The sequence below is a fragment of the Sparus aurata genome, chromosome 14 (genome assembly GCF_900880675.1).
Source record: "Sparus aurata chromosome 14, fSpaAur1.1, whole genome shotgun sequence".
In the NCBI taxonomy this organism is placed as follows: domain Eukaryota; kingdom Metazoa; phylum Chordata; class Actinopteri; order Spariformes; family Sparidae; genus Sparus; species Sparus aurata.
Window position 1 is genome coordinate 9,807,274 of NC_044200.1, and position 9,067 is coordinate 9,816,340.

Sequence of the window (9,067 nt, forward strand, 5' to 3'; positions counted from 1 at the left end):
TAAAGGCTTACCCCTTCCTTGCAGGGCACTGTATTTGACCTTTCATCTTAAATTGATCCTGGATTATCAACATAGAAGGAATGAATCAGGATTAAAAACATTGTCTCAAAATGTGCACCCTGAGGCCTTATGGCATGTAATTGAAGCTTCAGTGTGTGGTGAAGAGGTCAAGACCTCATTGCTTCATCACATCTCGCCTCAAGAGAAGTGACAGGGCTCTGTCTGTGTGTGTGTGTGTGTGTGTGTGTGTGTGTGTGTGTGATGCCTTCATCACGATCCTTATCATTTTTAGTGACCTTTTATCTGGTATTGCACAATGAGTGATTATCGGTGCAGTTATGGGTTATTTCCTCCATTTACCGAAACAGATGACCTGTAGAATGTAATTATACAGAGGAACATGGAGGGGCTGGGGTTAATGGTTTTTGTAGGCATGGCACCTGTGTGTGTATGTGTGTGCAGTGCTTTCTCTGACACATGGCCAAAGGCAGTGAGCATAGAGGTACAGTCTCTGTCTAACTAGCAATCAAAGGTGCTTCCCCCAAGGCTGAGCCATTGGCGTTGGTCCATTAGCAACCATCGTCAGCATTTACACAAAACACAGGCAACGGTTATCATTTGTAAATCTAGCTTCTTTTTTTTTTAACAGTAGGGCTTAATAAGATAATCTGCAACATTTAGGATGCCCATGAGCAAGATTTCATAACCTCTGCACTATTCAGAGGATGCTGCTTGTTGTCCAACAGACAAAGGAGAAGGACGTCTTTAGTGCATCCTTGAATGAGACACAATGAGAAGAGGGCTGGTTTTCACAATCTGAATCTTTCTATAAAGACATTTTTTTATTTTAAAGCCTGTTATTGACAGAAGTGTAATGTGTGCCCCTGGTGAAAATGTATGGTGACCCTCCAGAGAATGAAGTCGCCTATAAACACAACAAGATGAAATAGGCCAAAGTAACCCAAGCAATTATAAGAAGCAATAATGTGTGCATGAATCTAAGGACAATGGCCCTCATTTATCAATCTTGCGTGAAAACGGGTGCAGATCTGAGCGCAGAATTGGTCTTACGACAGGACACGTGTGATTTATGAAACATTCGTATCTGAGCAATTCCAGCGTACGAATGATCGGGTCTTGATAAATGCGGCGGCTGAATTTGATTGTCATTAACATGTTATGTCCTTAAATATTCCTGATTCGGAGGCCTTGCCCACTGAGGTCAAACATGGAGAGAAGAAACACTGGCAAGAAAATAAACTTTTCCGAGATGGAGATCGGCATCCTGGCAGCGCCGGCACATCAAAGGCACTCCGTTCACTAATGCAATGTTGTGCAAAACTGAACAGGCCAAAATAATATGGCACACTTTCTCTGGAGTATACAGCAGCGTTCCCCCTGCTGATCCGAGACGGAGCCACATGCCCTTCAGCAACCTGAAGCAGCTCCACTGTGACCCGTGTGCGTGTGTGCGCACTATTGAATCTGCGTTCCTGCTCTGTGGCAGGGTTTTCCAGCGGGATTATTAGGTATTCCGTTAATTAGTTGTCATATTTTATTTTACAAAAAAGTGGTATCAGTAAAAACGTGGACTTTTTTTAAATATAATTTTTAAAATTTTGTTTCATTCGTTTTAAGAATCTGTTTTGATCTGTTCTAAATATGTGACTGCTTATGCTTAATGACAGCTGAGGTTTGTTTAATAATTATTTTCAGACTCAGCCAGATTTTGCTGTGCTGCACCGCAAATCCACAGACTCAGATTTGCGTACACAAGCTCAGACCTGACGTGAGATCTGATCGTAGCTTCCACTCACGTCTAAATTGATAAATGCCGAAGTTTGCGTGGAAATGGTCGTACGCACGGGTTTCTGCCGTACGTTCTTTTGATAAATGAGGGCCAATGAGAGCTGAACATTTGTACTACCTAGCCGGTTTGTATAATAGGTGAGCTCTCCAACAAGACATGTTTTCATAGTGGCATGATGCTAAGGATGGCAATGTTGATTGCCAAGTCCAGCACTTTGGTACCTGACTTTTTCTGCGGGGCTATAGATGGATCAAATATTGCACATATCTTGACATCTACTGAATTGTTTGGTTAAAGCCTAATGACTCCCCTGACTGAGGTTCACATACAACAAGTATCAGATGGTTATAAACATTCACGTGCCCATCAGGATTAATTGAAATAACTTTGGTGATCACTTATTTCTGGACCCTCAACAGTACGCTTTCCGAACCACCAGATCCACAGTGAATGCCATATCAACTGCCCTCCACTCAGTCTTCACACACCTGGGGAATAAGAACAGCTACATCAAAATGCTGTTTGTTGACTTCAGCTCACCATTCAACACAATCCCACCCATGAAGCTGAGCACTTAACTCTCCAGGCTTACAACACTCTGCAATTGGATATTGGATACCCTAATAGAATAATAGAGAGCATCCCAACGGGAAACATCACAAACTGGCATGGTTTGAGCACGGCCTTGGACATGAAGGCTCTACAGGTGATTAAAACCACCAGTAGCGTCACTGTTCCCGATCTCTGGTCTTGTTTCTCTCCAAATGAGCTTTTCATCGACTTCCGAGCACTAAGCATTGCAACGTCACTCAATTTATTCGCCAAACAATGGGGTAATTATGAAAGTGCTGCCAAAGGTAATTATGTAACAGAGAGGAGCCGAAAATGACAAAAAGGGCAGCAGAATAGAGTGCAAGGCAGTGGCAGAAACGAGACTGATTGAGGTCGAGCAATACAAAGAAATGGACACATATAGCACAACAGAAAAGAAGAGGATGTCTAATGTTATGTAAAAGCTCATCATCCCACCAGCCTGTAAAAATCTTTTGACACAAAGAAAGACTGAGAGACAGATAGAGCTTTATTCAATTGCAGGAGCTCAGCAAAGGCAATGGCAGCCACCTTGTCAATTTATGTTGTCCTACATGTGTAGATATCTGCAAAAACCATGGAAGCCTCCACCACTAAAATTGCTTAATTGCATTTCCACTAGTGTAATATCCCTCTGAAGAAAAATTTATGTAGCTCTGCTTTGCTAAAACTCTGTAAAAGTCTGTTAAAAGATGCCGTAATGCCTTCTTGTAGATAAATGAGCTCAACTTGCTTAATATGCAGATTAAATTCAGATAGACTTCCTACTGAAAGCGAGTGCTTTAGGTCAATATCACAGAGGATATTTCTTTAAGTGGAAAAGGGAGGAAAAGCATCAAAAAATCATTTTGAATGGATGACTCATCAAATTTGCCTGAAGCCATTCTGTTCTACTCAGCCAAATGAACCAAAGGGGAAATTCAACAGGCAAGGCGAGTGCCTCTTTCCCACTGCTGCAACCAACTATCAGATGAATAGAGCACTTTATGGTTACCAGATGGAAAATCCAGGTGCAGTGGCTCCGAGGTGTACAAAAAGATGAAGTTTGTAAAAAGGTTTTCCAAGAGAAATAAGTTCTTATGATCTGTTGAAAGTAAAACTATTGTATCGCAATCAACAGGGTAAAGGAATCATCGCAATAACAGGGACAGGTTGTAATGATTTGATGTATTGACGTGTGAATTCCACATTTTCAGTTGTGATTGGCTATTTGACAAGGTATTTTATGCATCATTACATAACACAGGGTTGCAAAATGAAGTGGATGTTCATAAACTTGTTCATACTACATACATTCAAGAACATATGCAGTTATTTATCTACCAATATAAATAAACATGCAGCGCATCATTTGAATTGCTTCAGGCTGAATGTCAGCTATATGATGGTGATGATAATGTGCCATCTTCACAGATTCGACCTATAAGCATTATCCAGAAAATAAAGATGTTCATTTAGTAAAAAACATAGTTTAATGATTTCAGCTGAGGTAGCTGTCCCTCTTGTCATGACAATCTTAACTACAATAAGGCCATTATGAGTCCAATTTTTATGTTAGCTTTATGATTGCAGTTCATTTAAAAGCCCATGTTTTACCTGGTATACTATTCAGATACTAAAAACCGAAACAGATATATGCGCTCGGATCTTGAGTGCAGTTCAAGTGTCATGTGTCTATCATGTGTTATGACTGAATTTCCTGAAAGTATATCTGTTTACTGAGGTAATCTAACTTAATCAAACATGTCTGAATGGACCTAGTAATAAAAAAGAAACATTCACGATGAAAATGATCTAGTGTGCCAATCAAAGTGTTGTCTTACCAGCGAATGAGCAGAAAAATATATGATGTTTATAGGAAATATCCAGTATTATAATTGAAAACATAAACACCCACACACATACAGAGGCACTTCATCTGTCACCCACTGACATACACGTCACCAAGATAGATAACAATATAATTACCCACTTAACAAAATGACCTCTGAAAACAATGACTTGTTCACAATCCACATACCGGAATAACAGAAGAGATGCAAATGTTTTTCCCTCTTGTTGCGCCTTTAGCTGTCTTGCCTGATTTCTGTATTCCTTTTTAGCTTTGCAATAACAATGACTGTGACTTGCAAAACAACAACAGAGTACATGTGTTTGTTCCCTAGCTTGCAGATAATGCACTCAAGTATGGAGCACCAGCTGTTGCCTGCAGTACAGTATACTAATTACCAGAGTTTTCAGAGAATATGCATAAAAGAGCATACAGTATTGACTCTGCCACTAAGATGTGGCATACAAAATGAACATGTAAGTATTGTTTAAAGTCATTTTTTCTGCCACTTCTACTTTGATATAAGAATGTATGCCTTGTCTTAAGCAATGCCGTGTTTTTAGGCCGTATTTTGGATTTGATTTTAACAGTTTACTCATTCAAATGTTAGCATCTTAGTAAACTGTGACACCTTATCTGTGTATATGGTGAAATATCCTCTCGTGGTTACCTTTTAGCCTCTGTTAGTATTAACATTTATTGTTTATTGTTTCATACAAGGAATGTAGACGTTAAACATGGTACAGTCCATCTGTTGCGTGTTCCAGTGCACCATATACGCTAATTTGGTGTCACCAGAGTTGTGATTCCATGGCAAGATGGTCTCTTGTTTTACTTACTGTCTTTTAGGGCTTTTTCATTGGTACTTTTGACTGTAGCGAGTCCAATCGTGCTGTGCTGATTTGTGTTTCCTTTACTAGTTTAACCGTGCAAAGTGGAGCCGCACTATGCCCAGGATAGACCCTCTTCCATGTGTGACTAAAGCAACCTGCCTGCAAGGCTGGTGATGTCTCACGACTATGGCCAACTCATGACGTCACTCCTTCTTCCCTCTTAAACAAACTAAAGCAATGTTGTGTTTGCAGGAGGGGGCTGGGTATTGTTAAAAAAATGTCAGAACATTTCCTGTATGGACAAGGTACATCAATTCTTTGACTTCAATAATGGTTCCTAAAGGATCAATGCCACAAACAAGTGGTGAGCCCTGTCTCTGGGCATAACCTGCTCATTTTCCTGCACGTCTTGAGACAGCAAGTCACCAGCACTATAAGTTATTGGTACAGCAAGCATGCTGATTAGCTCACTGACACTCAAGAGATTAACTTGTTAGGCACTAAAATGTGCAATCGAATGACGAGGGTTCTGTGTTCAGCACTTTTTCTGTTTTTTTAAAAGTCCTATTTGTGAGAAAAGTTTATTTTCGCATTGACGCATTGAGATGGTGACCCACCTGACCTAAAATCTTAATGCATCAGTATTTGACGAGTTGGGAATGAGACTCAAAAATCAACTTTTCTTACAAAACAGCAGTTTTAAGTTGCTGGTAAACCCAACACTTGCTGATTTTGCTGCTAAAACTGAGGAGTTTCTCAAAAATGAAACAAGTGTTTATAGCCGCTCCATTGACCACATTCAAGAAAGGTTGAAACGGAAATGCAAATCCCTGCGAGTCAAGCTGAATCAAGGTGAGCTAGCACTTGTATATAGAGAAGCCCCATTAGTATGGATGAGAACCATTGAAAATGGGATAAGAGGGATCTGTGACTTCAAACGACTGTAGGCCAGGAGAGTAAAGTGAGCTACCAATTACTTTTTACTTCCTATCTAACCCTGTGCTTCCAGTGACCATGCCTGGACCACATCCATCTTCAAACTACTGATCTTAGCTAGACATCTGTTAAGTTCTGTGACTGCATCTTGCACAGTTGGGATGCTATCAAATTGACAAAATCTGTCCACAAAGAGACAGACGATCACCTGTCAAAATACTCAAAACTGCTTCTGGTGGTAGTCCACACTCCAAGACCTGTCTTCTGGATCTACACCATCCACACTGTCATGGCCCGTAGTTATCATCACTGGTGTGCAGGTGCAACTTCTCAAACTGTGACACAAGAAGGTAAAAAGAAAGGATATATCCACCTATGTCAGCTAAAACTACTGTTTTACCCTTACACTGATCACTTTGCAATCTGCTGTGTGTGACTTGGATTGCTAGCTGCAGTTATGACAGACCAAGTTCATCATGGTGGATGCCTCCTTGTGGCTCACCTCAAAAATGTCACATCAAATATTGAGGATAAGACACTGGGGTCTGTCCCATAACACGTACACTGTACAGTAAAATCAAATCCAGTACAACTGTGCCACAAACTATGGCATCAATAGTAACCAGCATTAAATCAACACCTCTCTGCTGCAAAACCTCAACATAACTGAATATTGCATACATCCCATTGGGTAATCCAGATTCCCTGAATTGCATCTATGCAGTTTATATTTTATGCCCTTTTTATGCTCAGTTTGCTGTAGTTTCAGCTCTGCACAGAATGATGGAGTTCAGAAGTGCAGTAGGCCAAATCCAACATGCTCCTTATCATATCTACTTGTTAGCTACCTGATTCTAATATTAAAGGACCCGGTTCAAAACTATAAAGCTGATAAGCCTTAATTATTGAAATGATAAGAATTAAAGTTTAACAGAATATGAGCTGGAGAGAAGATGTCTCGCTCTGTCTGAGTTGTTGGAATCACACAAACACTCTGTCCACTTATGGCTGTACGATGGTGCTTCTTTTACCTCATAAACAATCTGTCGCTCAGTATGGACGACAGCTTGCAGAGGGTGCTTTAACTAGATAACACTCAAGGTTCATTTTGCCCTGTTATCAAATTACTCACAGAATTAACATCAATTAGCGACAGCTGATATGACCTTTGGCTGGTAACATTTGTCATTTTTAACCAGTGAAAGTCAGAAGCTGCTGGCTGGATGTTCTGTACACAGCTCTTTGCCTATTAAAGAAGAAGGAAGACATTCGTTAGTGTTCGCACATCTGTGTGTTTTGTCGGCCTGAGTGACAAAACAGAGATAATCACCAGTGCAACCGTATGATTTTTGCACATTCACTGGGGTAATTTTCAGTGAAATGCTCTCACTCTAGAGCCCAGCTTGTCACGAACAAGAGCCGTGCTGCAACACTAGTAGACTGAGGGGGACAAAACACAGATTTACATTGTCTTCTAACACAATAAGGACATGTTGTTGATGAAGTGTACTATGAGAACCTTTATACTGGTTATGAAACGGTCTCAATTTAACGCTGATGTTTCTATATGAACTGCATAAGCAAGACCATCAACGAGAATATTTTTTCTTCTTTTCGTGACATATTACCAGATCACCCTGACCTTTAACCGAGGTGGTTTTTATTGCCTGTTTGGATGCTAACCTCAGACAAAAATGCAGATTTTGTACAACCCCGAAGAAATGAATGTATTCAAGGCATGCTAACTTCAGAAGGTATATTTGCAGCACAGTATATAAATGTTTCAGACAGGAACTGTCTTTTCTTTACATTCTGTTGATAATTTTTAACTGTTTTAAACTAAAATGCTTACATATTACACCTTTACTTAACTAGAAAGTCACCATGAATGACGACTATTATGAAGTGTACTGTTATTTCGTTAATAGTCTGATAACAATTTCAGCTATTTAACCCAACCCTACATAAGTTAGAATCCCATTCTATTATAGGTTAGAGCCGCTTGAAAATATATTGACTGTATTTGACTAATTACTGTGTTATCAAGCAGTTTTCCAGGACAGAGACAAAAGATAGAAAATCGCAGCTCAACTTAACATCAGCCTCAGGACCTCTATTGCAGTATTTATTTACCCCCTCGCTCCCACAACAACCCTCTTGTTTGCACAATTTTCTCACCCAACACTTCACCTGGCTCTCTCTGTCAATGGATGCTGGGCTTCTGGGCAGAGAGCACACACAGCCACACACAGCCATACACAGACACACACACACACACACACACACACACACACACACACACACACACACACACGAAATGCAGGACTATTGATTTGTTGAGCGCTGTGGTCAAGAAGCCCTCGCTGGCCTTGCCCCCTGGGTGAGACACACAATCGGCAGCGGATATGCTGCTCCTAAACTGTCCCTGGGCACCGTTTCAAATCCCTGTAGATTCATGATATTGATTTTGGCCATTTCTTCCCTCCGCCAGCGTCTTCTTCTCCACCTCCATCATGTCCCCTTTCGCTTCTTCTTCTTCTTTTTTTTTTACCCAACCTTTTGTTGTTTTGTTTCCTGTTCCCAGAGGAAATGCAGCATAAATAAAAGACAAGCATCACTTCTTCTTCTTTTCTTTTTTTCTTTTCCTTTTTTCTTTCTTTGAAAACAGAAAGTAGCCGCGGAGGAGGATGAACGAGGGGCGGAAAATCATGACAAGAGTCAAATCTAGTTACCTTTTTGTGCGGAGGCTGGAGGAAGTACTGTCATGCAAAGAGATGGAGGACGACAGAAGGAAAAAAAAAAAATATCGAGGCTGGTATGATTGCATCAGGGCCCCCCTTTGCAGAAATAACCACTTCCCGTGCGCTGCTATCTCTCTGTCATAGTGAGGTGTCAACAGGGATTCAATCAAACCTGGATTTGTGTTGAATATGAATGAATGTGTTTTTTAAACAGTGACGGAGGGATTGAATTCAGTGCGGTGGAGAAATTGGTTTGTGTACAGTGGCCGCTTTACATTTTCCTGACAGGTGAATAAAACGGGTAGATTTTTTTTTCCCGCTGAGT